Consider the following 27677-nt stretch of genomic DNA (forward strand, 5'->3'; position numbering starts at 1 on the left):
ATTGTTAATAACTTGTGCATCTTTTGAATGTCATACACACATCGCTTTATATAAGAAACAAAACATTTGTGACAGTTTTTAGCTAAAACTTGTTGTGTTTAACACTGGGTCAAAACAACAGATCACTACTGTTAACCCAGTGTTGTGTTGGTGCTGAGTGTTTTTAAGTGTGTATAATAATGATGTAAATACGCCAACACATTGTGATACTTTTATATGACAAATTATATCACAAACAGTACAAAAAACAAACAGTAAACAAACAGTAAACAAACAGTAAACAAGGTAAAAAGGCTGATATTTTCAGAATAATTTTCCCAAAAAGAGCAAATCTTAAGAGAGCAAAGAAGTTTCACTAATCTCTTCCAGAATCAACCAAATGTAAAGATATTTATGATTAAAGAAGGTGAAACCATCCGAGTGAATCAAGAAGGAAAGAAAAAAATTAAGTTTTTTATGTTTGGAGCCATAAAAACAACATCTGCTAACCTGTTTTAATCTGAATTCACAGATCATCTTCTGGAATAAACACAGAGTTCAATCATAACAGCAATACTGCTGAATAACAAAAAACACCACCGATTCCATTACTGGTTTGGACAACGGTGAATTCCTCCCCAGTTATTGGTGCCGGATACCAGAAATCTCATGTCGGTGAGGACTCAATATGTCAGGATGACCGGCGCTCGACCGAGCTAATAACAGGACGGGACAAAGAGACAACGAGCTGAATAAAGACTGAAGGGGGGAAAAGTCTCCCCCCACCTGCTGAGAAAGTAATAAAAACACACACAACCGCTGTGACACCAGGTTTATACACACACACATAAACAGAGAGGGAGAGTAAAAACATCTAATAATATTTCATTGATTATATTAGGACGGTACGAGCAGCTGCATCTCTAACACACAAAGACAAACTCACAAACTACAGCTGCTCAGTCAGATTCTGTCAGAGACCTCGTTTCCTTCCACAAGAAGCACAAATTTCAATCAAATTTACAGAAAAACCTCCAGTCAGTCCCATTAAACATTAAACTGTTGCAGAAGAAGAAGAAGACAGCGAGACGACGTCATTAAAAGAGCGACAGAACGATGGAAAACATGATGGTAATATGACGTTTCATGTGTTGACGTGAGGAAGGTTACAGTCTCCTCATCGTCGCTCCACGACAGATCTGATGCACGTCGTCATTAGACAATTAATTAGCAACAGTTTTCAGACAGCTGGTTGGACAAAAATGTGACTTTTAATAGACGCTGAATTAATTAACTGAATAAATAAATGATTGAAATGATGAAAATAATCGTTAGTTGCAGCATTTTAAATCTTTGTAAGTCGACTTTCTTTTCAAACCAAAGTGAAATAAATGGAAAACAAATGTAGGAAAACATTTTAAACATCTAAACTACCACAGCTTTAAGAGTGTTGAAACACCACCTGGAATTAAACTTCGACTGGTTGAAGATGAAATGAAGGTCGAGCTGAAACGAGCTGATAATTCAACAACAAGTGCGTGATGATGATGATGATGATGACGATGATGACGGAGAGTTCACGACCCAACGCAGCCGCAGAGACGCTGATCTGCACTCCGAGCTGTATGAATATTACTAAACCTGTATGAAAACCAGGCTGATAAATGATGTATCAATCTCACTCTATCATCAACCACAGCACAGAGAGACGTCTACGGTCTTTAAATGAAGGTTTACGGGACATTGTTCTATTTATTTCATATTATTATTATTTTATCTTATAATGTGTAGGTCTGTGGATCTTTTAAAACATGTTTATGTTAAATTACACCTCTAAAAATAGTGATGTCTCTCGTTGTGTTGGTTTGTATAGATTATTATTAGAGACATAATGTGCAAGAACATCATTTTTATCCAGTTTTAACAGAGTCGAATCAGAAACCAGCTTTTAAACAGAGAAATGATCTTTAATCTTTATATTTAATAGTTATCTGCACAATAAACAAACAATATAAGATGACTTCAGACTTTTAAACAGGTTTCAGTTCATGATGGAAACTAGAGCTCGATATGAAATCAACATTTACAATTTTAATCCTTTTTTTTTTTCTTAAAAACAAACTACAAGAGACAGAGGAATTATTCAAATAGGTTTTATTTTTATTTTAACAATAAAAATGATTAACAAAACCAAAACAAACAAACAAAGATGAAATTCCCCACTGAGGTTAATAAAGTGCAAACACAACTTTCACCAAACTTCACTTTTTTTTTTAAATAAATAGGTGCATCTTGGAGAAATCTACTGTATCCCTGAAGAAAAAAAACACTTTTGTAAACAAAACTAAACATATGTTATTTGCATGCTAAACACCAGCCCACACACACACACACACACACACACACACACACACACACACACACTCGCTCAGTGTGACGGGGCACGTGTAGCAGGGATAGAGACGTATTTCTTGGCCGGTTTACTGAGCCGTGGGACGTTCGCTTCGCCGTGTTTCCGCCACTGAAGTGGATCAGAGTCTGCGTCTGTGTCGGGAGACGGCGAGGAGGTTGCCAGCTCACTCTCAGTTCCGTCTGCCTCCGACTGAGAGGAAGAAGATGGCACTTTGTTTTCTTGAAGAAGCTCGCTAAAGTTTTGTTTTTTTCTTCTTTGGCTCAGGCTGAGCTTCTTCTTCTTCTTGCTGGTCCAGGCTGTGATGTGAGTGTGGCAGCTCTTCTTCTTATTATATATGGTCAATGTAAGTAGTCCAGAACCTGGGATCCATCAGTGAGGACTCGTCTAAGAGTTCATCTATGAGAGGGTCACTGTATTTGTCTTTAAAGTACCCCAGTATGACTGTAGGAAACTGCTTCTGAACACATGTAGGAGACGCTGACTGAAGCCTCCCCAGACAGGGCGTCAGTGAGAATCTCGCAGTGGTTTCACGGCTTTATTCACCGACTCTAATACATCTTTGTCTTACCATGTGGGCACAAGGTGTCTGCTTATTCTTCTCTGACCCCCAGGACACGGACTACTGTCATCCTCTGCCTGGAACCCCTCCTGGTTGGGGACTCTGTGATGAGCTGATGAGAGAGCAGACTGAGCTCAGCCTGTATCACAGCATCTCTCTCTTTCTTTTATACAACCTTTGTACAAACCCCAACGGTACCGTTCAATCTGCGAGTCCTTCACACTAGTCTGGAGCTGTGCATGACTCAGCGTTTTGTCAGTCAATACAAATATTCGACTATTGGTTTTTTTATCTAGACTTATCAGAAAATGTACTGACATGAGTTTAAGAGATGAAGGATGAGGATCAAGATTAGCAAAATACTTTAATTTACTACATTTACATTATATGTGTAGCAACAAGCAACACTTGAACGGGGTTCAGCAGGACGTTCAGGGTAACAGCAGCGTTCACGTTAATATAGTAAACAAGCCGAGTTAGCCCTCCGAGCTAATGGTTGCTAACTACTAGGGATGTGCAGAGGGTCCAGTATTTGTATTTGTATCTGTATTTGTTGAGGCAGCAAAATTATTTGTATTTGTGTTCGAATAAAAGTGAAAGTAAGCTTAAAAATCCTGTTTTTGTTTTTATTACACTTTTAATTATAGAAAATTAAAGTGTTACGATAAGCGTTCATGAATAAACTACCAGGTCTTGAACTGGAGTCTCCCAGGTCATAGACGACTACTGAGCTAAAAGTTTACTTATCACCTCATTGCAGACAGACCTCTACCTATTTATACACCTATAACACAGAGACAGCAGACTGTGTAACATGTAGCACAACTTCAAAGGCGATTATCGCTTTGTACTTTAAATTTATTGCCTATTTTTTACAACCTAACTTGTGGAAAGGAGAAGGGGAATAACAGGTTATGGAGAGTCCCTTGAGAGCACTTTGCTTGTATCAGTGGCTCAGCTTTATCTCTGGGGAACATCCCCAACAAATAACTTTTAAAATATTCATATAAAACCCACTATTTGTACTTTGCCGAACACTCCACCAACTACGCTAACGACGGATCGGAAATGTGCAACAACACTAGATATCAAACGAAAGCCAGAGACTTTATCGTAGCACGTTGAGCTTCTGAGCAGAAGACGACGTCGTCTCGGAGTCTTCTATCTTCTGTCTCAGACTCATCGTGGGTCCAAGTCCGCAGCCGTCGGTACCTGTCGCAGACCCCCCCCCTCAGAGAGCAGCGTGAAAGAGAGGAGCGCTCACTCTGCAGCTTTTTCTAGGGACCGAAATGTCCACAGAAGTGCACTGACTGACAAAATAAAACAAACAACAGAAAAATCAACAGAATCTCTGACTGATGATTCAAATCTTCAACTTTCAGAAGGCGGCTTCACCGTTCTCTGTATAAAGAGAAAGTAGAAACAAATCAATCAATATTGTGTTATGGATACATATGTTCTTTTTTTCTGTTTTTTCAATTTTATTGATGCAAACAAAGGACTCAGACACAAACACGTGTGTATGTTTGTTATATATGATGTATGCATGTGTGCGTTTTGTGGAAATATGTATTTGATTAAAATGTCTTAAAGTCTTAAAACCACCATTTAAACTAGTAAATTAACTAAGTTTAAGTAATTAAGAATGTTGATTATGGCTTCTTTCAATCAATAAACTAATTTTTAAAGCTCTATTCAGACAGATAAATGATTCAGACAGACTTACTGATCTTGTGGAGGTTTGTCCACTCAGAGCTTTGATCCTGTTGCTGCAGACGTGATCCAGGAGCTCAGAGCGTCTTTCAGCCGCTGGGTGATTATTATTATTATTTGGCCGGTGTGGTCACTGGAGGAGTCAACTGTTCAGACACTTTCGTCGGTAATAAGATGCGCCGCCAAACTCACGTAGAGCCGCGTAGTTCGACTGGACCGAAGGTCTGTCGTAGTAAAACGACACATCCTCCAGCTGCTTCGTGATTTTTTTTTTTCAAGTGTACTGTTGTATCGTAAACCAAAATTATGACTTTGATATGAAACCTGCTTAAATACCTCAGTGCCGATACTGAAGTGATGAAGATGAAAGAACATGGAACTTAAGATTAACTGTGAGTCAAACTCAGGATTATTAGCCTGCACACTACAGTAGTTGAATCAATACATCTCCCTGATGGTGGTCTGCACTCTACTGAGCACATTTTCTAGTAATAGAAATAATTATTGACAAAAATGTACATGCCATGATTACCATTATTACCATTACCAGTACTAATTGAGAATAAATTGATCAGCTGTTGTTAATCTTTATACTGATTTCTAGCCAAATTAAACCGTTATCACTGAACTTAACTGCCTCGTCAAACTCCGATGGTGAAAAAAAAAGTTTGCTCGTCACAAAATAAATCACTAGTTTGACTTATATTTGATTTATCATTATGTCATCCATCACATTCACTGACCTGTCGCTCTCTGAATTCCTCGAGGAGTTCGGCGTCTGTCGGCGAGACGCTTCGGTTGGTCTGTGAGGGTTTAAATCGTCGGGGGCTCGTCCTGAGACCGTCGTTGCTATGTAAGCGAAATAAAACCGTTATTTCGCTCCGTGCGTCTGCTTTGCCGTGCGCTAGCCTGACTTAACCAGGCTCACTTAAGGTGGACTGACCTTTTAAGGTGGACCTGCTATTCTCATTTTACTGTCAATCTCAGCTGCTGCTCTTAAACTGAGAACAAAGAAATGCCTGGCTGCTGAGTGTCTTCCAATATTTTTTTATTAGTGCATGCTGCCGTGTTAATATTTTACCTGTCTGGCGGGGGGGGGGGCGGGAGGGAGGGAGGGGGGGGGGATTTTTTTACTATGAACTAGAGGAGCTCAGGGAAGTGGCAGCACTTCTGGACCATAATTACCCGAGTGAAAGTGAAAATCAATTTCCGTTTTTAAACATCATCCTGGACCATACATTTGAATTAATTGATAAAATCTCGATTGATTTATTGTCCAGCTCTAAAAAGGGAAAAACCCCTTGTCAGCCGTCCACACATGTCGGCGCCATCCTCTCCGCCACAAAATTCCCGCACATTTGCCATTATTTTAGTGATTAGAGCAGCTGAGGCAGGGTTCAAACTCCAGCTCCGGGTCTGCTAATGAGCGAACAAACAGCCTCTATTAGTGCTGTGAATGCATAAACACACTAATGCGGCTGGTTGAAGTCCGCCTGGTGCAACATGGTGCTGCAAAAGCCTGTTACCAACCAATTAGGACCAGTATGGCAGAGCTGAGGACTGGGTGAGGAGGAGGAGGAGGAGGAGGAGGAGGAGGAGGGTGGTGAGGAGGGGAAGAGAGGAGAGGCTCATCACTATCACTGCACATGCTCAGTTTGGCTCTGGTGAAGGGGGTGTGGTGCTGTTGGTGTGTGTGTGCGTGCAAGGAGAGGGGGGGTGGGGGGGTGGTGGTGGGGGGGTGAAGTAGGGAGTGGGTGGGTGTTTGACTCCATTCCTCCTCCTCCTCCTCCTCCGTCCTCGGGGGATCACACGTTGTTTGTACTGTATTTTTGCACCACATGACTTGCAGATTTTTTTTCTTTTTAAACATTTTTTTTCCTCCCCTCCCTCCCCTCCCTCCCCTCCCTCCCCTCCCCTCCCTCTCGCTGTGTGACCGGCGTTCTTGCCAGGCAGGAAAGGCAAAACAGCTGTGGCTGTGCCGAGCAGTTCCCCATTAACCAAGGAATTATGCAAGCAGGAAATTCAAATAAGATGCAGATGAGTGGATGAGCCGAGCTCCAACCAAATTCCTCTCCCTTCACCACTAAAAAAGAAAGCTGACAGGAGCCTAACCCAGCGCTCGCAGTCTGGGGCCGAGCGCTCACCATTTTCAAACAGTTTAAACCGCCCTGCGTTTAGTCAAATAAATAATATTAATGAACTGAAGTAGCACCTCCTCTGACAAACAAAAACCGCCACCGCAATGCAACAAAAAGGCAAAGTGTTTGCAGTTTAAATACAGATTGTGTAATGTTTTCACACCATTAAATCATCACCACATTAATCCTGAGATATTAATTAGCATAAACACACAAAGCCATCATCATCATCATCATCGGAGGAGAGGAAAAAAAAAAAAAAAAAAAGACCGTCAGCCTCCATCAGTCTGGTTTTTTACATGATGATGCGGCAGGACGGATCTGACAGGAAGTGTGATGGATGAGTGTGAAGGCAGGAAGAGAAAAGAAGGAAGCAAATAAAGCTTAATGTGGAAAAAAACACTTGAAACCAAAGTGAAATTTCACTGGTTTGTAACCAAAACATGATGCACAAAGTATTTTTATTACTGCTAAAAAAAAAAATAAAAAAAACAAAACAGCTTTAATGGCAACGTGTGACTGACTTTAACTCACTTTAAACCAGAGCTGCAACTAATGATTTTACATTCGTTATCCATTCATCTGCTGGTTGTTTTTTGGGGAAAAATGGGCGCCATGAGAGCCTTGAGAGTGAACCAAAACAGTAAAAAGTTGCAGCCGGACAGATAAAAGCTCCGTAAAGCCGTCCGATGAGGAGCTGCTGCTGCTGCTGCTGCTGCTGATAATTCATCACCACTTTTGGATTTTTTTTTTTAGATGACAGATCCTGGTTGGTCACCAGCTGACGTGTTTGGTGGCTGCAGCAGCGTCGTTTTCATTTTAACACTTGAAGCATTTAAATGACACTCTTATCCTCACCCCCCCCAAAAAAAGACAGGAAGTTCAGTGTCGAGTCCTTTCCAAGCTTTTATGCCTTCCACATTTACTTTTTGGGGGATTTTGCAAAGAAAAAAAAAAAACTTTTCCAATTTAAATTCCTGTTTGACATCTAATCTAATCCTTCAGCAGCTCTGCAAGAAACAAATAAGCATCTACTGTAAGACAGGAAAAAAAAGGGGAAGCTGCGTGACACAATTCTTCTGGTTTTTTTTTTTTTTTTTACACTTCCTGCCACAACACTTTCTCTTTAACCTTTGACCTCCTTTCATCCCTGATCACTTGTCGTGTTGTTGAAATCTGGGTTTTCCGGGCTCGTCGTTGCAAACCTCATTAGCGTGTCTCTGCATTGTGGCGTTTAAAAAAACCCAGCCAGCGTCCCAGATGACACAGCCGACTGACCTGACTTTATCTTTATCGTTCTCCCCTGTAGGATGAGGAGGTTTCTATTATTAGCGCCGTATAAACGTGGCCTATAGCCGTACGTTCGTCCTGGTTTCGTTGCCGCACTGCACCGTGGAACAGAAAGCTTCACTATAACCATATTTCCTGCCTCATATACTTTTATGCTGGGTTTTTTTTTTTTTTTTTTTTTTATGACGGTAATAATGCAGCACCACTAATGTGTGTGTGTGTGTGTGTGACAGCTTTAATATGGCTGCACAGAAGCTAACAAGAGCTAATATGGAACAATGTCCTGAGCTGCAGAATAATTATCCTACAATGTTGTTGGTGAAACCAGGCAAGACTGAAGACGGTGCTGTCGGTAAGGATCAGAGTGATGATACACACACACACACACACACACACACACATACTTTAACAGCATGAGAGCGCTCTGATAGGCCAGACAGCAGCAGGGAGTGAAGACGGAGAAGCAGCCAATGGGGACGGAGGATTGTTGGTCAGCCTACAGCGGTCAGCCAATGGAAATGTGGCTCAGGCTCCCCGCAGGCGGGGCGTTCGAGGTCTGCCTTCCTTGTTTTGTGTTTTTGGCTCGGACTGGGAGCCACATTCCTGCCGTTCCCCCTGCTCCATTCCTGGGCTGGTGGCTGGGTTCAATAGGTGAAGCAGGGAACTGTGGGAAACTAAGGAGGAGGAGGAGGAGGAGGGGAGGGGGGGGTGGGAGGGTAAGGGTGGAGGGGGGGGGCGGGGGGGGGGTGGCAGTGGCACGAACATGCATGTTTGAAAACCTCAGGGAAAGGTAGTCGGGCAGAAAATAAGGAAGACACAACTTTAGAAAGCAGAGAGGCGTCCTACCTGAACACGCTTCGATACCTAACTTCACGTACGGATATCACAATCGATCAATATTTAATACTTTTTCAAAAGACCATTCAATGACGTTCAACGTCTAAATCAAATCTGAATCACAGGTTGCTGCTTGTACGGCTGAAGCTTCGCGATTCAGGGCTTCGACTTTTTATTCTCTTGATTAATCGGTTCGTTGTTTGGTCCATAAATGTTTCCTAAAGTCCAAGATGCACCAAAGAAGAAGGGTGTTATGGTAACCAAGGAGTCAAACAAGCTGACTGGTTGATCCAACATCCTGTCAGTTTCAAAAAATAAAAGTTCAAGTGTGTGAAGAACAACCACACACACACACACACACATATATCTCAGAATGACACTTGTTCCAGCTGTCAAACCCAGCTAACACTGCAAATACAATCACTTCACACTCCACTTGAGTGTTGCAACTTTACAAGACTTGATGTCCAAACCCAGAGAAGAAGAAGAAGAACCATCGCCGGACGGTGAAGACGAACCGTCAACTGGTGACGCTGAACGTCTCCATCCAATCATCCAATCAGAGCCCTGACCCTGACTGACGAACGCACGATGACTTTGAAACCAAACTGTTGTTAATTACTCATCAATGTAATTAAAAGGGACACAGATTTCACCTCAAATTGCAATAGATCATTATTATATATTAGTAACTTATCTATCTCAATAAAAACCTGGACTATTTATCATTTAGCTTCCTGCACATTAAGTGTCTTCTTACATAAACCTGCATTATGTTTCCAGGTACTACATTTGAGGAAATAGATAAGTTTACTAGCATAAATAAAAACCCTCCTTCCTCCTGGTTTCCAGTAACTTCTCTCTTCCTCATCATCATTCAACTATATTATGAGGACATTACGACCTCGACCCTTTGACCTTTGTACCTTTGAGCTTTGAGTCTGGGTGTGTTTGCGTTCTTGGCGTCTGGCTGGATTTAATAACTTAATGTTCTCTTTGTTCTCTGTTCTTGGACTCATTGAGACAATCTGTGATATTAAAAGGATCTATTAGAGAACGTTAGCTAAACTAGCTAAATCATAAACAAACAAAAAAACAACAAAATAAAAGCAAGCAGAAACATCTCAAGAACAACAAACGCCCAAACAATGAATAGATGCTCCTAAGAAGGCGATTTATTGACCTTTTCACCAGCTGTGAATCCCGAATCCCTTACTACCTGATGAAGATGTAAAGTCAAAACGTCGTATTTCTACTCAATAAATTGCTTTTTTTGGAGCGTCTATTCATTCAGTGGGTGTTTTTTGTTCTTGAGATGTTTTTGCTTTAAGTTTACTCTCTTGATAACGTGATATATTTATGATTTAGCCAGTTAAGCTAACGTTCTCTCATAGATCTTTAATATTACAGATTGTCTCAATGAGTCCAAGACCAGAGAACAAAGAGAACATTGACGTTAAGTCATTACAGCCAGACGCCAAGAATGCAAACACACCCAGACCAGCTCAAAGGTATGAAGGTCAAAAGGTCAAGGTCGTAATGTCCTCATAAAATAGCTGAATGATGATGAGGAAGAGAGAAGTGACTGGAAACCAGGAGGAAAGGAAGGTTTTTTTTATTTTTGCTTCGGGAAGGAGGAGGAGGAGGAGGAGGAAACCGGAGAAGGGAGGATGATTGAGGAGGAAGACGAGGACGTGAGGTACTTCTTGAGCAGATGAGTTTTCAGCCGCTGACACTCCAGAGGAGTGACTGTGCGGTTCTGACTGGAGTGGGGAAGGTCATTTTCGGCTTCGAGGAGACGGGAACTGATGGGTGAACTGATGAAGAAAAGTCTTATAAGCCGGCCAAAAAACTGAAACGGCTTCAATCAGACCTGCACAGATTTCTGGACAATTCAGGAGATATTGAAAAACATGTTTTTTATTCGAGTTGTGGCAGTAACGCTAATGGTTTATCCACCAGAGAGCACTGACTGTTTTCAACTGTAAAATGTCTCATTGTCACAATTCTTCATCAGGCTGTGACGAACAATAATTTTTTCATAAATTTTTTCCAATCCTCAGAATATTTTCTGAGTTGATTTATTGTTTTGTCTAACATAACAGGAAATAGGAGGAAAATGGCTGATTAAAAGTTCCCAGAGTCCACAGTGACTTGTTTAAATTGCTTGTTTTACCTGATCAACAGTCCAACCAACAGTCAGAAGTGGGAAACAGTGATTCTTTGGCATTTTTAAATTCAAAGATTGATGATTCACTTATTATTTCAGGTCCAATTCTTTCCGCTCTAAGAAATGTTTAAGTTATGCGTTAATGTTAAAAAATGTATATTAGTCGATATATTGTTAGCATTTTTTTTTAGCTCTAGAGACGACAACATCGGTCGATCCACCACGTTGGTCCAGACAGACATATCACAACAACTACTGGATGGACCGCCATGTAATTTTGTTCAGATATCCGTGTTCCTCAGAGGATGAACCCTGCTGACGTTTCCTCTAGCGTCACCGTGATGTTGAGGGACATGACTGATTAAAAGTTCCCAGAGCCCACAGTGACTTATTTAAATTGCTTGTTTTACCTGATCAACAGTCCACAACCCATATTTACCCATATATTAAAATTTTAGAGGCGAGAGTCAATGATTTTTTTGGCATTTTTCAATTAAATGATTGATGATTCACTTATTATTTCAGGTCCAATTCTTTTTGCTTTAAGAAATGTTTAAGTAAAAAATTAATACTGTTTGATATTCTGTTCGGCCAATCCACCACTTTCGTCCAAACTGACATATCACAACAATTACTGGATGGATTGGCATTAAATTATATTCAGATATCCATGTTCCTCAGAGGATGAACCCTGCTGACTTTGGTGATTCACTGACGTTTCCTCTAGCGCCACCATGAGGTTGACATTTGTGGTTTTGACTGAAATATCTCAACAACGATTGATATGTGTTGCCATGAAACTTGATACAGACATTAACGGTCCCCAGAGGATGAATTTTAAAAACTTTGGTTATCATCTGATTTACCACCGTCAAGTCAGACTATTAATTGTCCAATACTTGTTATTTATGACCAAATATACCTGCAAACCTAACCCTAACCCTAAACCTGCAACACTAACGCCATTCCTATCAGTCTCAGCTGTGCTCTGTGTTTAGTGCTAATTATCAAATGTCAGGATGCTAACATGCTAAATTAAGATGGTGGAAGGGACACACATGCATGTTATTTTTAGTATGATAGCATGCTGATGTCTGACATTAACAGAAATTAATCTATGATACCTACCACAAACAACAAAAATAAAAAAATATGAAACAAATAAAGACTGGAACTAAAGATTACCTGCAGGTGTGCTAATAATTTGGTTTTTGATGCAGATTAGTGTCTTCTGTTCAGCAAGGAGAGATATTACAACCAGCCAAACTGGTTCAGTTTGGTTACATCTGGTGGATTTCTCTGCTCCACCAATCAATCTGTCATTTTGGCAAGAAACCAACCACTCAGGGGTCTGTATGTTCTTAACAAAAACAAAAAGATTTAAATAAAATTAATTTGGCTAGTAAAAGAGCAAGGAGTGGCTGGTGAATTCGGAAAACCATCTGCTGTTGTGACCGGTTTAGAAAGACAGAAGTTCATTTCCTGTCATGGTGATGAGTCAAGCACAGAAATGGCAGGATGGCCCAAGCCTGTGCCGCCAACGCCTAAAAATAGTCCCCGTGGTTCACGCCTTGTCTACACTTCACCAAAACGTGGAATTTTCTACCACATTAAAAAGTAAAGTAGGAAACTAACAAGCCTGAGTTTGGCTAAGTTTATACCTCCCTGTGTCTCTCTTTCCACTCGTCCCTCACCGCTGTGTTTCTGTCTGCCTGAGGACAGAAACAAGAGGCAGTAAAGGTAGGAAATGTGTTTGTGTTGGACTAGTTTTCTTTCCAAGTTTACATTTTGCTTCCTCTTCCATCTTTCCTGTAAACCATACACGATCTAATGAGGCAGAAATGCTATAAAAATAACAAAGAAAAGTATCCTGCAAGGCAATAAAAGGTCATAAAATATATACTTATTGTCCTCCTTTTCCACTGTATTTATTGTATATAATAACATATTTCTTAAATAATTCAAGAGATGGTAAATAGGGCAGTAAAATGTATTCAATTTAAGGGATATTTTTCTTATTGTCAACAAATCTCACGTTTGGATCCAAACCAACAATAAACTGCTCTACAACAAGTATTGTGTGTGTATCCAAAGCCTGATATATCTTATTCCTCTGTGCCGTAGACCTACGTTATTGTCCAAAAAACTATTAAAAACACATTAAAGAACCACACTGCTGCACTGGTTGATATGTTCCTTCATTATGAAAAGTTTGGTCATGTTAGTTTGGTTAAAAACGGCTCCAAAGACTAATAACAGCAACACTGTAAATTTCTCAAAGGACTTCAGCAGAAAGTCAAGAAGTTGTTGATAAGCAGCACATGTTCTTTTTTTAATTGTCTGGTTATTTTCTCAGTTTTTCAATTAGCCTAATCTTTTAGTGTAAGGCTGCAACCAATGATTATTTTCATTATCGATTAATCTGTCAATTATTTTCTTAATTAACCGTTTAGTTGTTTGGTACAAAAAATGTCAGAAAATGGTGAAAAATGTCGATCACTGTTTCCTAAAGCCAAAGATGACGTCTTAAAATATTTATTTTTATCCAAACTAACAAACCAAAACCCAAAGATATTCAGTTTACTGTCATAGAGGACTAAATAAACCAGAAAATATTCTTTTTGAGAAGCTGGAATCAGAAAATTTGGACATTTTTTTCTTAAAAGATGACTCAAAACGATTAATCTGTCATCAAAATAGTTACCGATTGATTTCATAGTTGACAGCTAATCTATTAACTGACTAATCGTTGCAGCTCTATTTTAGTGTATAACATGTCAGAAAATACTAAGTTTATGTCTTTAAATTGCTTGTTTTGACAAAAAAATAGCCAAAATAGCGAAACACAGCAATTTACCAGGATCAGTATTTTGATTTATTGTTGTGTCCGTAACATACGAGATAATAGAGAAAATGGCTAATTATAGGTTGTTACATATAAGTACAGTATGAAGTAGGGATGTGCAGAGAGCCCAGTATTTGTATTTGTTGACGCAGCAAAATGATTTGTATTTGTATTCGAATAAAAGTGGAAAGAAGCTTAAAAATCCTGTTTTTATTTTTATTATGCTTTTAATTTTAGAAATTTAAAGTCTTACAATCAGTGTTCATGAATAAACTACCTTATGAAGGAGGTCCCCACACCAGGTCTCGAACTGGAGTCTCCCAGATCATAGACGACTGCGCTGACTACTGAGCTAAAACTTTACTCATCACTGCCTCATTGCAGACAGACCTCTAACTAACAAATATTTTTTTAAATATTTGTATGACACAGATATTCGTAAAAAAAAAAAACATTATTTGTGCTTTGCTGAATAATGTTTTTGTATTCGGGCACACCCCTAGTATGAAGCACAACAAGCTAGCAAAGCTGTAAACAGAACCACCTTCCCGCACATGCTCAGTTCTTCCTTACACAGGACTACTCTCCAGAGAATGAAAATGTGATCGCTGTTATTAGTCTTTGGAACCGTTTCTGAACAAACTAACATGACCAAACTGTTCATAATGAAGGGACATGTCACAGAATAAGATATATATATATGAGAATGGTTGACGATGGGAATAATATAGCAAATCACCAAACTTATCCTCTAAAGATATGTTTTTTTGACATTGTCATTTGGCTTTTAGAAGACAATTTAACAGCTAAACTTTCCTCTTTGCTCTCATTTTAAAAGACATGCACTTGCTTTGACTGACAGTGTCCTGCTCTAAAAGAAAGTGAGAAAACCTGTGTGCTGTAACGGCTCTTCATCCAGACTCTCACACTCTCCAAACGTGCACAAACTCAGCGTGAAATATTAATGTGGATGTTAGGTAGCAAACAGCGGGGGCTCGGCTCTCCACACACACACACCCAGAGTCTGTCTGTTCAGATTTCGTTAACAGTGGCTCTGCAGACGGAGAAAGAGGTCACTATGACAAATACCTGCAGTACCCTGACCTGCATACAGTACAACTCTGCAGGGTGGAAAGTGAAAAAAAAAAAAAAATAATAAAAATACTCTGCCCTGCTGATTTCCAACACAGCTCAGTGTGGAGGAGACAAAAACGACCAGCTCCAGGTCATGTGATAATCTTTCATGTCTGAGAGTTTTGGGATTGATGACACATCCCAAAAAATCACAGACACAAAAAAAAAAAAAACAACTTTTCATCAAAAGTAAAAAAGTACAAGTGAAACTTCGAGGAATGTGGCAGGTTATTCAACAAAAATGACCATGTCTATAATCCTCAAACACCCGTCTACCTTCACTGTGGTATGCAGCCGAGTATGAAAGCTACTCACTCAGATGGACTCGCTTTGGGTCAGTGAACTGATGTGTAAAACATTTTAAATCTGTCGGGAAAGTTGAGTCTTTGTGGATTATTATTATTATTATTATCTTCAAATACGCTGCAGGTTTTGCTGAACAATCTATCACATTGTTCAAAGTTTCATTTCTTTTTGTTGAGTTTTTAGTGCTTTTGTGAATTGTGTCAAAGACTCAAGGATGAAATGTGTCCATTTTGGAAAATCTGCGTTAAAGTATTTGAATATTGTTTTTGGCTTGGGAGGTCAGGTTTTCTTCTTTTTCTAATAGCGGCTATTAGCAGCATCACAAACATGTTTTATTCAAGCGGTAACCTCCGAGGCTGAAAAATGAGGCCAATGTGGAAGTGCCAAAAACTGCAGTTCCTTGAATGGCCACTTGAGGCTCTAAAAGCAAGTCAATCCCCATAGACCCCCATGTTAAAATGCCCAACTTTACAGCAGAAATAAACATGTTTACAGCCTGGTACAAAAAACGGTTTTGGTCTCTTTAACTAATTTCTCCTTTCATGACAACTGTACGGGGGGGGGATTTTTTTATAACTCACCCATTTAAATTTTATTAAGCCGTAAAGTTATGCATAATGAAGGACATGGCTGCTTTGAGTGACAGGTCCGCCAGCCGCTAGGTGGCTTGTTTCAGTCATTCGGCCCGCCTCTTTGCCCATTTTTGATTGGCTGGGAGTTAGGCATCGTCACGCACTGCCAAGATGGCGACGGCCGGAGCGGCTCACTTTGAGCTTCAAAACCGCTCCTCGGAAACCAACGGGTGACGTCAAGGTAACTACGTCCATACTTTTATACAGTCTATGGTTTTATTAAATGTTCAGACCCTAATCAGATCCATCTATCTATCCACCCATCAGTTAACATACTGCTACTGATCGTCACTATGTGTCCCAAGACACATAGAACCAATCACAATGTTTGTTTACAGTAACTTCAAGGTAGAGAAACCTTACATATGGTTTACTGGTGCAGAACAACCTGAAATATACTTTCAACTGTTTTCCCCACAACCGCAAATCAGTTCAGTTCAATCCAGTTTCACAAATATAAAAAGAAAAACAACTCAAAAGTCCTTTTTTATTGATGGGTTTTATCGCTGATCCCCAGAAAACAAAACAAAACAAAGCTAAGACGCTAGCAAAGCAACACAGTACATAAAATAAGCAGAAGCATCAGATAGGTCGGACAACCGTGTTTAACTATAAATCTTTAAAAGTTTTAAAAGTTACGTCTGAAAATGACTTGAAATGACCGATTTCACAATTCAAATCAACTGCCAGTTGTCTACATGGGAGATGTTGTTGTTGTTGTTGTTGTTGTTATTAGCATGAAGTCACAGTGATTCAGTCTATAAGCTTAATTAATAGGGCTGCAACTAACCTTTATGTTGATTATCTGCTGATTATTTTCTTAATCATTTTGTCTATAACGTCAGAAAACAGAGAAAAATGTCACTTATAATGTCTTTATAATGTCTTGTTTTGTCTGATCAACAGTACAAAATCCAAAGATATTCAGTTTACTATCATGTATGACACAAGAAAGCTGCAGATTCTCACGTTTAAGAAGGTGCAAACACTGAATATTTGGCATTTTTGTTTAAAAAAAAGCCTTCTGTAAGCATCTTTACTGGATCATTTATGGTTTCAGCACATTGATCAAGGGAATCTCAGCTGTAGACGTAGAGTCCAATAACTTTTTACTGAATAAAATCCAGTATTGAATCCACTTATCGAACTCAAATCTCTTATTGACTCTACTTCGGTTTACCTTTCAATATGCAAGTAACTAAAGTTTAAAGTAACGACAACTCAAAGGTGGTCGGTGCCGTAAGAAGCTGCTACTTACATGTTTTCTATTGTTCTTTGCTAATGAAAAGAGAGATTTGTTGATGTTGCAGCTTAACGAAAAAATGGAAGATGACCAGTGAACTATACTGACTCACTGGGATTTATTTCATATTTCTGTCTCATTTTAATACAAACCCTCAGTGCCTGAAGCTAAACTATGTTCTGTTTCGTCACTTCTTGCCATTCACAACTACTTTTGTCTTTATTATTCACATACCAGGACACACAAGTAGCTTTTATGTTTTAGTAGGACTTCACCATTTCTAAAGATCTTCCTGCTGGTTCAGGGATTCAAACCAGCAGCTCTCTGATGGCAGCACAGTCACATTACAGTCGTACTCAAGAGATCCTGCAGCTCAGACCAGATGAAACCGATCAGGTTATGTGATCGATCGTGGAACTGAGGCATCACTTTGCATCTCGACTTCTGATTCCCCCCTTGATATTATTTTAGTCTTCACGACAACTTCCCTTTTGAAAAGGTAGACGGGACGGTTTGGTAAGTAGAGTAACATCTTCACCTCCTGCGTCTGAAACGGATTCATTCATCTGAGATGAATAAGCCTCCGCCGGGGAGTATCGTGTTCAGCACGTTTGGTGTGATGGGGGCCTCGGTAGCAGCAGGGTTTTGTTCGGAGTGAAGGAACAGTGTGAGTAATGTCTGCCCTGATGACTCTTTCAGTTACAACTGCGGGGGGTGAGGGTAAGAAACTACAATATGTCTTTATGCAGCTCCTCAAACAGCCGGGTTTTAAGAGAACACACAGAATGGATGGATTCATCTCTTTGATCGTATTGAACATTCAGCAAAGGATCTCATGGAATAACATGCACAATTTCATTTTAACTGACCCGCGACAACTCTGCAGAAAATGTGAAGGATCACATGCTTTTCTCTTTTTTTTGGAGCCAGTTTCATGGCCCCTATTACAAACGCCATTAAAACCAAGTGAAACTCAAGTGTGTGTAACTTCAAAAATACTTTTTTTTTTCTATGTGGTTTTTCAGTTCATTATTCAGTCTGTTAATGTTTAGAGCTGCTAGAAACTGTCCATTAATCAATAGACAGAAAATAAATGTGCAGCAATTTTAATAATTGATTTTTTTTTCAGTAATTTCTCAAAAATAGCCAACAGCCAACTTCTTCAATGTGAAGATTTTATGCTTTTCTTTGTCATATGTGATAGTAACCAGGGCTGCAACTAACAATTAATTTCATTTTCCAAATTTGATTCAGTTTTTTTTTGAGTTTTTGGACCAGAAAATTGTGAAAAGTTTTACCAAAGTCCGAGGTGACATTCTCAAATGTCTTGTTTTGTCCCAACCAACCAAAAAACTCAAAGATATTCAGTTCACTGTCATAAAGCACTAAAAGAAAAAGCTGGAACCAGAGAATTTTTTTTTAGAAGGACTCAAAATAGTTGGTGATTAATTTAATAGTTGGCGACTAATCTATTAATCGACTAATTGTTGCAGCTCTAACAGTAAATATATTTATGTGTAAAATCACAGAAGGTTCACTTTACAAGAAGGTAGCACACATTACACATAAATTCGATTGTAAACACATGGAAAAAAAGTAAAAATAAAACTCAATACAGAACAGGAACCAGTATTAAGGAAAGTGCAGGTTTTATAATCAGGGTTTAATTATTTATCTGTATGTGAGTGAAAACAGATAATATTTAAATAGGTCTCAGCGGTGTTTGTCTCTCTGATCGAGTGGTGAATTATTCCACTGTAGTGAAGCTCAGTATGAAAAGTAAACTGATTATATTTGGTCATTTTATAACAAGAATATCTCACTATTTTCTGACATTTCATAGATCAAATAATAAACCGATAATGTAAATAATCGTAAGTTGCAGCCCTGTTAATGTTGGTCGTTCCTCTATTTTATTTTAGCGTTTCTCGCTGTAGTTCTGGTACAGAAACATGACATTCCCTTTTACTTTTTCTTATTTATTTTTTGGGCTTTTTAAGCCTTTATTAGATAGCGGACAGCAGAGAGATGACAGGAAATTAATGGAGAGAGAGAGAGATTAGGAATAACATGACAAAGGTCTGTCGCCTACAGAGCTCCGATTGGCTCGGTTGTTTTTCCAACTCGGGAAAACTTAACTCAGTTTGGTCGTGCAGCTTCTACGAAAAGGGCGGGAAAATCCGCTTATTTACATTATCAATGAATCTGCTGATTATTGTCTCGGTTAATCGTTAAGTCTATAAAGCGTCATATAAAAGTGAAAAACGCTTGTTGTCATTTTCCACCAGCCAAAAATATTCAATTATAGAACACATTAAAGCAGTAAATCTTCGCATTTGTAGAAGCTGAAACCAGAAAATTTCCTGCATTTTTATGTGTTTAATCAATTATCATAATATTTGCTGATTCATTTTCTGTGTGCAGAATTAAAAAATATTGGAAACCACATTCATCTGTATGAATTACTGAAATATTTTGGAGAAGTGTGCAGCGATATAGAGGCCTGAACTCAGGCTAGCAAGAATGATTCATGGGCACCAAACTGTATAAAATTAATATTATATTAGGTGTGTAAAAATGTGACGTATTCCAGCATCATTAAATCATTTTATTGCATTAATTGTTTAATATTTTATATGATAAACTAATTTACAGTCTTAAGAAACAAACTGATTTTACACTTGTTGTAGGACTTGCTCAAAAGTTTTCCTTGACGAAGGGAATTCACCTGCTGTTGGGTGAGGTTTTGTTCTTTCTCAATGATGTTGCAATGCATTGTGGGATTTCCCACTCCTCCTACGAAACCACTGCACGCTTCCTTCTTCCCGTGTGTCCTTCCTGAATGTGACTACAATTACATTTTTACTTTTTTTTTTTTTTTTTTTTTTTACCTAGAAATGCCGCCTAAACAGAAACCTTCCCCGGGTTTCAAACAGAGCTTTTTTTGTGTCTTGTAGCGCCGCTGCCAAGAAACTATTTCCTATTTACACTGAGTGTGTGTGAGAGACGGAGACTGAACGCTCCAGATTCCTACGAATCCTAAATTTGGAGAGCAGCAGGATGGCAGGATGAGGCTAATTCAATCAGTTGAAAATGAAAACAGAAACTATGAGTTCAGTCTCATTTATGTGTTAAACAGTCAGATGTGAGTATGACCAGAAGTCCAACTCAGAAAGGAAATGCTCTATGGAAATCATATTCATGAAAGATGAGCTGTCGATTTATTATGTTCTAACATTTCTGAAAAGTAAAATCATCTTTCTGTTTTTCATCTTTTTTTTTCTGCTGCAGAGCTGAAGAGGATTCGAGAGGAAAGAGAACATCTGTTCACCTGTTCATGCAAAGAGCAGCTGCTCCTGATGTTTTGGTTCACGCTTTATCATGTAATTGAATCTAACAGGGTTAGTTGTGTAATGATATGCAATCATAATGTATTTACAGCAATAGCTTTTACATTACAGATCCTAAAAAAGGGAGGTTTGTATGCAGCCTCGCTTCAGATTAACTAAAGAATAATATTTAATCTAATCGCCCTCTCATACGCTTCTTAAGATTTATTGTTATCAATATTATCATCATTAGGTTTATTTCTAATTTCCAGCATCTTTCCACTAAAACTCGTCTGGGAAATAAAAACAGGTCACAACATATCGAGTCCCAGGTGACCGAAGACGCAACAAACTACTAAATAAAAGTAATTTATTCATGACGAGACTGAGGACACATGAAATGTCTTAGTTGTTTATCAGGTAAAAAGACCAAATATTTGTTGTAAACAGCTTCATAAATGGACAGATAATTAAGTATACTTTGTTTGAAAGTCATGTCATCATGAAATGAATGTTTACTGGGCTAAAAGGTTAGGCTCACTCAAAACGTTGAGGACTCTCTTTAATGGCTGTTAGTCATTTATTTTGACATTTTATAGAAAAATAGAATCACAAACAGGCTTATTGCAAAGTAGGTTTGCACATACAATGATTATCTTGTTAAGTCAGGTGATTATAAATAATATAAATAAAACTTTACAATAAAAAATAAGTAAAAGTATATTCTAAGTGAGTGAAAGGAGGAGTTGAAGAAACATTGACAGGGACTGTAGATGTAATAATATAAATAATTGCATTAAAGTAAGGCGTCATGTCGGATATGATGGGTTCACAGATATCATATATGTAAATATGTACTTTAATTACTGAAAATAAAGTGGATTGAATACTTAATAATGAAGCATTTTTGCAAGACAGATATTACATCATGTTCTTCAGTAAAAGACAAGTTAACAGTTTAAAAACTGATTACTGGGTTTTATGTAATTCATTATTTGGTTGAAACACAGACTACTATATGTAATTTTTGGAGCATCTTATTTTATATTTTATGCCTTTATTGGAGACAGTAGAGAGATGGGACACAACCTACAACAAAGGTCTCTGGTAGGACTCGAACCGGGGACGTTGCAGTTCATGGTTGACGGATTGAACCCCTACGACACCATTTAATTCAATATAATGTTGTTGATATACAGTACATATCATGATACCGTAAAATGTCTCTAAACATATTAGGCTTTTTGTGATTTTCTGTTATTTTTATACTGTTGAGATGTCGGATGTTAAACATGTTCAAAAGTTCTAAAACTTGAGGTGAACGTAAAATGTAACGGCCATCGTTGCTAAGGTTGTTGCTAAGGTTGTTGCTAAGGTGTTTCCATGGGTTGTTCACGTTGTTCACTCTTGATTTCGGATCAGATTTGGGCTCGAACATGTACAGGTGGATTTGAGAAGTTTATATTTCGATTAAAGAACTGCTACTGCTGCTACTATAGTTTGTTGTGGGCCCATCGGGAGGCGGGGCCTTAAAGAGACAGGAGCTAAAACGGCCTGTTTCAGACAGAGGCTGAACTGAGGGGCTGCATGACGGGCCAGTAGAAGATAAATAAGGAGTTTTTAACTGGAAATCATGCAAAGATATTCCAGTAGAGCCCCAGAATATAAATATAGAGCTGGAAATGTGCGTGATACTTCTTCTCCTTTCAAAAAGAAAAACTGATCATGAATAAAATTAACAAAAAGAATGGCGAAACCCAGCAAACTTAATATTAGAGATGCAAACATAATATAAAAATCCAATATCGCCATTAAACCATAAAATACACTCCTGTCTGCTTACAGTTACTTGCACATTGCTTTCAATGGCTTAATACACCCAAAAGCAATTGTGTTTTACCATGGTAACAGTGGCAGTTGACAAATTTGTCTCACCAGTACACAGACATATTGCCCAACTCTACTTTGAGGGGAATTCGGGGAAAGTAATTTGAATTCATTTGCCACACTGGTAACCTGTTCATTAGTGGTGGCAGCTGAGTTTTTCACTTTATTTCAGCCGTGCGAAGCAGCTCAGCGGAGGAGCTGCTGTCAAACAGACACAGAGACAAAAAAAAAAAAAGTGGAAAATGGGCCGAAGCAGCTTTTAGAAAAACTGCCTCTCGCCTGGAAAGTTGTTGGCTCCGACTGTGGACCAGCTGGGAAAAGCTGGAAAAGCTGGGAAACGTGAATGAGAAACATCTCCGTTGCATTAAAAAAAACAAAAAAAAAAAACACGCAGCTTAAGTTCTCTTGAGCAAGGCAGCGCTCTCTCTCTCTCCCAGGGGAGTTTATCACGAGGCGGCAGCAGACGCCTGCGGTGATACCGGGCGGCCCCCAGGTGTGAACGTGAGGAAACATATGAATATCAATGAGGATGCTGATGGAAAACAGGGAACGCTGCTCAGTGAGCTTTTTCTGGATAAATGAGGGTTTGAACAAGGTTCAAATTAACGATCCAGACAGGAAAGGAGGGGGGTTCTTCAACAAATCACAGTTCGGGAAGGAGAGGGGGGGAAGCTAATCTAAGACGTTTTTTGTCTGATGAGCGCATCAGTGCTGCTGGTCACTCATGTGTTGAGTGATTGAGAAACACACACTGCAGGCTTTAATGAGAAAATAAGCATTCTTTTCTCTGTTCATGAATAAAAATGACTTCTTGGAGATTTAAAGGGGAAAAAAAAAAAAAATCTAAATAATATCAGCAGTGTTAACAAATACAGCATCTGTTTTTGAAGTGTTTCGCTTGGAAAAAAAAAAAAAAAGATATCCAAAAAAACAAAAGTGACACCTACTCTCACCAGATGATTGATGGCATGAAACAAAAACAAATTCAGCTACTTACAAAAAAAAAAAAAAGGACATTCAGTAAATTATGTCAAAATGACAAAATGACACACTTTCACTGAGTGGATATATTTTAGGAAAGAAATTCAGGTGACAGCCTAATTTTCGTCCTCAATAAGAAACCTGCAACATTTTTGGGAAATATGAATCTCTTTTTGTAATTGATTAATTCAACTCAATTCAATAAAAGTAATTTTTTCTAGCAAAAAAATTGGAAAAAAAATCACTGGTTCCAGCTTTTCAAGAGTGAATACTTTCTGATTTTCTTAATGATGTTCTTTGTATGACAGTAAATGGAATATTTTGGGGTTTGTTGAGTGTTGATTGGACAAAAAAAAGGAACTTGTGATGGACATTTCTGCTATTTTCTGACATTTTATCAATCAATTGATATGGAAAATAATCATTACAGCCCTAGAAGTCAAGTACAACAAAATTAAGAAACAAATATACTAAAAAATGAAAATCTCTACATTTGGCTTAAGTTTGATTGTTACAGGAAAAAATACCACTCTGTGTGGTTTGATATTTCAAAAAATAGTGAGCCAATTGTGTTTGTTTGTTGTTGTTTTTTTTTTTGGCAATCCAAAAAACACCAACAGAGTCTGTCAGTCAATAAACAATCAAATAAAAACTCTAGTGTTGGCTGACTAGCTTGACAGCAGTTGAATGCTGACAGACAGCTAACGCTAGCAGATACTGTAGAAGTCTATTCTTCATTTTTATGTGGAGCTATCCGGAGCAGTCAGAGCTGATCAGCAGCTTCTCCTCTCAAGTCTGTTAAACTGGAACGTTAGCCGTAACGTTAGCTAACGTAACAATAGCTCGACAGCCACAGTGAGACTGAGAGCTGTCAACACACGTACGCAGTGACACTTCTGAACACAATCGGAGCTGAAATGATCATTCAATTAGTCAGTCGGCAGAGAATAAATCTATTTTAATAACTGATTTGTTGTTTTGGTCATTTTGAAAGTAAAAATGTCAAACATTCACACGTTCAAGCTTCTAGAAAATGAAGACGATTTGCAGCTTTTCTTTATTTTAAGCCTTGAGCTTTAGGAAATTGTGACCTTTCACCATTTTCTGACATTTTACAATCCAAGAAAACCTACTAATACATAAAAGGTATGTGTACTTTTCTTTTCACCTTATTTATCATCCACAATTTCATCATTTTCTACAAGTTCTCATTGTACTGAAAATGAGATGGTTATACACTCACTGAGCAATTTATTAGGAACACCTGTGCAATCTAATGCAATCCAATACAACAACTTTACTGCCATAAATTCTACTTTCACAAAGCTTCCACAGTTTCAGATAGTTGGATAGCGGACACGAGGAAGGGAAGGAGACCTCCTCAACGGCTGACGGAGGAGAGAGTCAGCAGCTTTAGATTCCTGTGCGTCCACATCATTTTGAGAGGAAAAATGTCAAACTTTCACAAGTTCAAACTTCTAGAAAATGAAGATGTTTGAAGATGATTTACTGCTTTTCTTTATTTTAAGTGTAATATCTTTATAAGCCTTGAGCTTTAGTGACCTTTCACCATTTTCTGACATTGTACAAACCAAGAAAACCTACTAATAAATAAAGGTATGTGTATTTTTCTTTATCCATCCACAATTTCATTATTTTCTACAAGTTCTCATTTATTTAATGTGACTGAAAATGAGATGGTTATACACTCACTGAGCACTTTATTAGGAACACCTGTGCAATCTAATGCAATCCAATACAACAACTCTGCCATAAAAATTCTACTTTTACAGAGCTTCTACATTTGGGACTCGAAGGAGGGGAAGGAGACCTCCTCAACGGCTGACAATCCGTGAGTCTGAGGAGGAGAGAGTCAGCAGCTTTAAATTCCTGTGCGTCCACATCAGTGATGACTTCACCTGGACGTGTAACCCAGCGGACCCAGCTGGTCAAGAAAAGCACAACAGCAGCTGTGAGGAAATCTGGCACGTCGATCGAGGAGTCTCAGCAGCTTCTACAGTTGCATCTCCACCAGCTGCGTCACTGCGTGGTATGAGAACAGCACCGCCGTGGACCGCAAAAAACGCCTACGCAGGGCGGCGACGCCTGCCGAGAAGATGGTCGGGGCGTTTCTACCATCTCTATCGCCGGAGAGGAGTCCGCAGAAGAGCCTGAAGCATCATCAAGGACTCCACCCACCTCCAAACACAGGTTTTTCACACTTATGTCGTCCGGTAGGAGGTGCAGAGGACCTCTAGCCTGAAGGACGGCTTTTACCCAACAGATCCTAACCCACCTCACCATACAGGAAGCTTCAGTCTTGCCTCGCTTGTAAATCGATTTGGATAAAAGCGTCCGCCAAATGACTAAATGTAAATGTTTGTATCGTTTATGGCCCCGTTTGCATAAAGCAATGACCTCCTTTAAATATACTAATGGGCCCGTTTGACCTCCTTTCAGAGAATCCAGGCTCAAACAAAGGCTTCTCTGACAACGTCTTAAATGTGTAGTTGTGTTTTTTTTATATTGTGTCTGAGGCTCTGACATCATGTGACCTCCCTCTGCGGCGTTCCAGACTGCTGATGAAGCTGTGGGCGGAACTGAACTACAGATCGATGTTAAACTGATTGGCCTGGAGGGGAAACTACGGTTACGGCTCACAAACAAGGTGACATATTTGTCAGTGATCGGTCCAGACAGACACTTCATCATCATCATCATCATCATCATCATCATCATGTTGGAGGACGACATGTTTACTGTTGGGGTTGTTTACCAGTCACACGGCTCCCTGCGGCGCCGGATGAAGACAAGCTTTCTATACCTCTTCTTCTTCTTCTTCTTCTTCTTCTTCTTCTTCTTGCAGACGACAGAAGTGAAGTCTTATTGTTTTATTTGCATGTTACATAAATATTAATTACTTTACAGAGCTGACAGCCACGCAAACACAACTGTTTTTATCTCATGTGCAAATATAAACCATTTGCATTTATCTTGTATTTTATTGTATTTACTGTATTATTTTCACTGCACACACACACACACACACATGTATTTTTAGGAATATGTCATTAACACATAAATCACATCTCCGCTTTCTGCTTTGACCCATGCAGGTTTTTTTTCGGAGAAGTTGATGCTGATATTTCTGGACTCAATCCGCTGTTTTGTGCCAGTTTTCGATATCCTAATATTCGGTCTCCTCCTGCCAAAAATTTTCAAACAATTACAAGTATTCCGTGTTTCCCCCAGTTATTCTTGGCAGTGTGGAAAAAGCCTCTCTGCAGCAGCATGTAGCCCACAAGACATTCAAACTCCATTACCATTACCATTAATATTTACTGTTGTTACACAGTTTTTTTCCACACTAATGTGATCAAGATCAATATTTTTTTCATCAGGATAGATTCAAGTGATATTTCCCAAAGAAATGGGGATCAAACATCATCTTACAGCAGGTGTCATATCAGATACGGATGCTGTTAAATGATATCTGATTCTTAATAACCAAAAGAGATGCTCTGATTATCTCAGATTATCTGAGATACCGATCAGAATCAGTTGATATAACACGATCAGTCGTCCTTGAATTTGCCGACGTGGGGGGAAAAAAAAACATAAAAATAGGTGATGCAAATAAAAAAAAAAAGGTAGTTAAACAGTGTTTTTCCTGCCAAGTCTCCACCTGAAGTACACTTTGGGAGTTGTAAATGAAAACAGGTTTTTGGAGGATTATTTTTAGATGTAGGTAGAGTTTTGTGATCAATATCACATACATGTCTTGAGCAGAGCTGTTTGATATTTCAGTTTAACGTTTACATCCAAATTTAGTGCAAATTTTAAACAAAATTTCCAGAATATCAGCAAAAAGATTCAAATTAATGCAAATTTCTATCCACTGCTGGTTAAGAGTTCTGTATTCTCCAGTCGATGCCGTTAAGCAAAAGAAGAAGACGCAACGAGACGACGTCGTTAAAAGGAGTCGCAGTCGAACCTTAAAACGGTGAAAAATATGACGGAAATGTGACGTTTCTGTCGCAGCGTCCTCATCGCTCCACAAACATCGGATGTTTTCACCTGAAGCGAACGGTCACATGCTTCACGCACCGAGTCTGTTTCTGTCGCATTTTGCTTTTATCAATTTATAAAAGTTTTGCAATATTTTGAGATTTTTTATTGTATTTTCATCATTTTCAGTCAGGTTTTATTTATTTATGTGCA

At 38.8% G+C, this 27677-nt stretch overlaps 1 protein-coding gene and 1 long non-coding RNA gene across 4 annotated transcripts in view; one reads left to right on the forward strand and one right to left on the reverse strand.

Moving 5' to 3' along the window:
• The window catches only part of LOC122970552 (zinc fingers and homeoboxes protein 2-like), a 140837-nt gene that overhangs the window by 107614 nt on the left and 5546 nt on the right, over window positions 1–27677 (reverse strand). Inside the window, exon 2 of one of the 3 annotated variants that reach the window (XM_044336731.1) lies at window positions 8497–8766. The exons of the other annotated variants lie outside the window; for them this stretch is intronic. The gene's annotated coding sequence lies outside the window, so the exon portion shown is untranslated. The remainder of the gene's footprint in view (window positions 1–8496; window positions 8767–27677) is intronic. 3 annotated transcript variants of the gene reach the window in all.
• On the forward strand, window positions 816–27531 carry LOC122970562. The gene is made up of 3 exons (XR_006399250.1): window positions 816–1161; window positions 10158–10159; window positions 27498–27531. It is a non-coding gene; the product is annotated as an uncharacterized LOC122970562 (long non-coding RNA).

The sequence above is a fragment of the Thunnus albacares genome, chromosome 19 (assembly GCF_914725855.1).
Source record: "Thunnus albacares chromosome 19, fThuAlb1.1, whole genome shotgun sequence".
Taxonomy (NCBI): Eukaryota; Metazoa; Chordata; class Actinopteri; order Scombriformes; family Scombridae; genus Thunnus; species Thunnus albacares.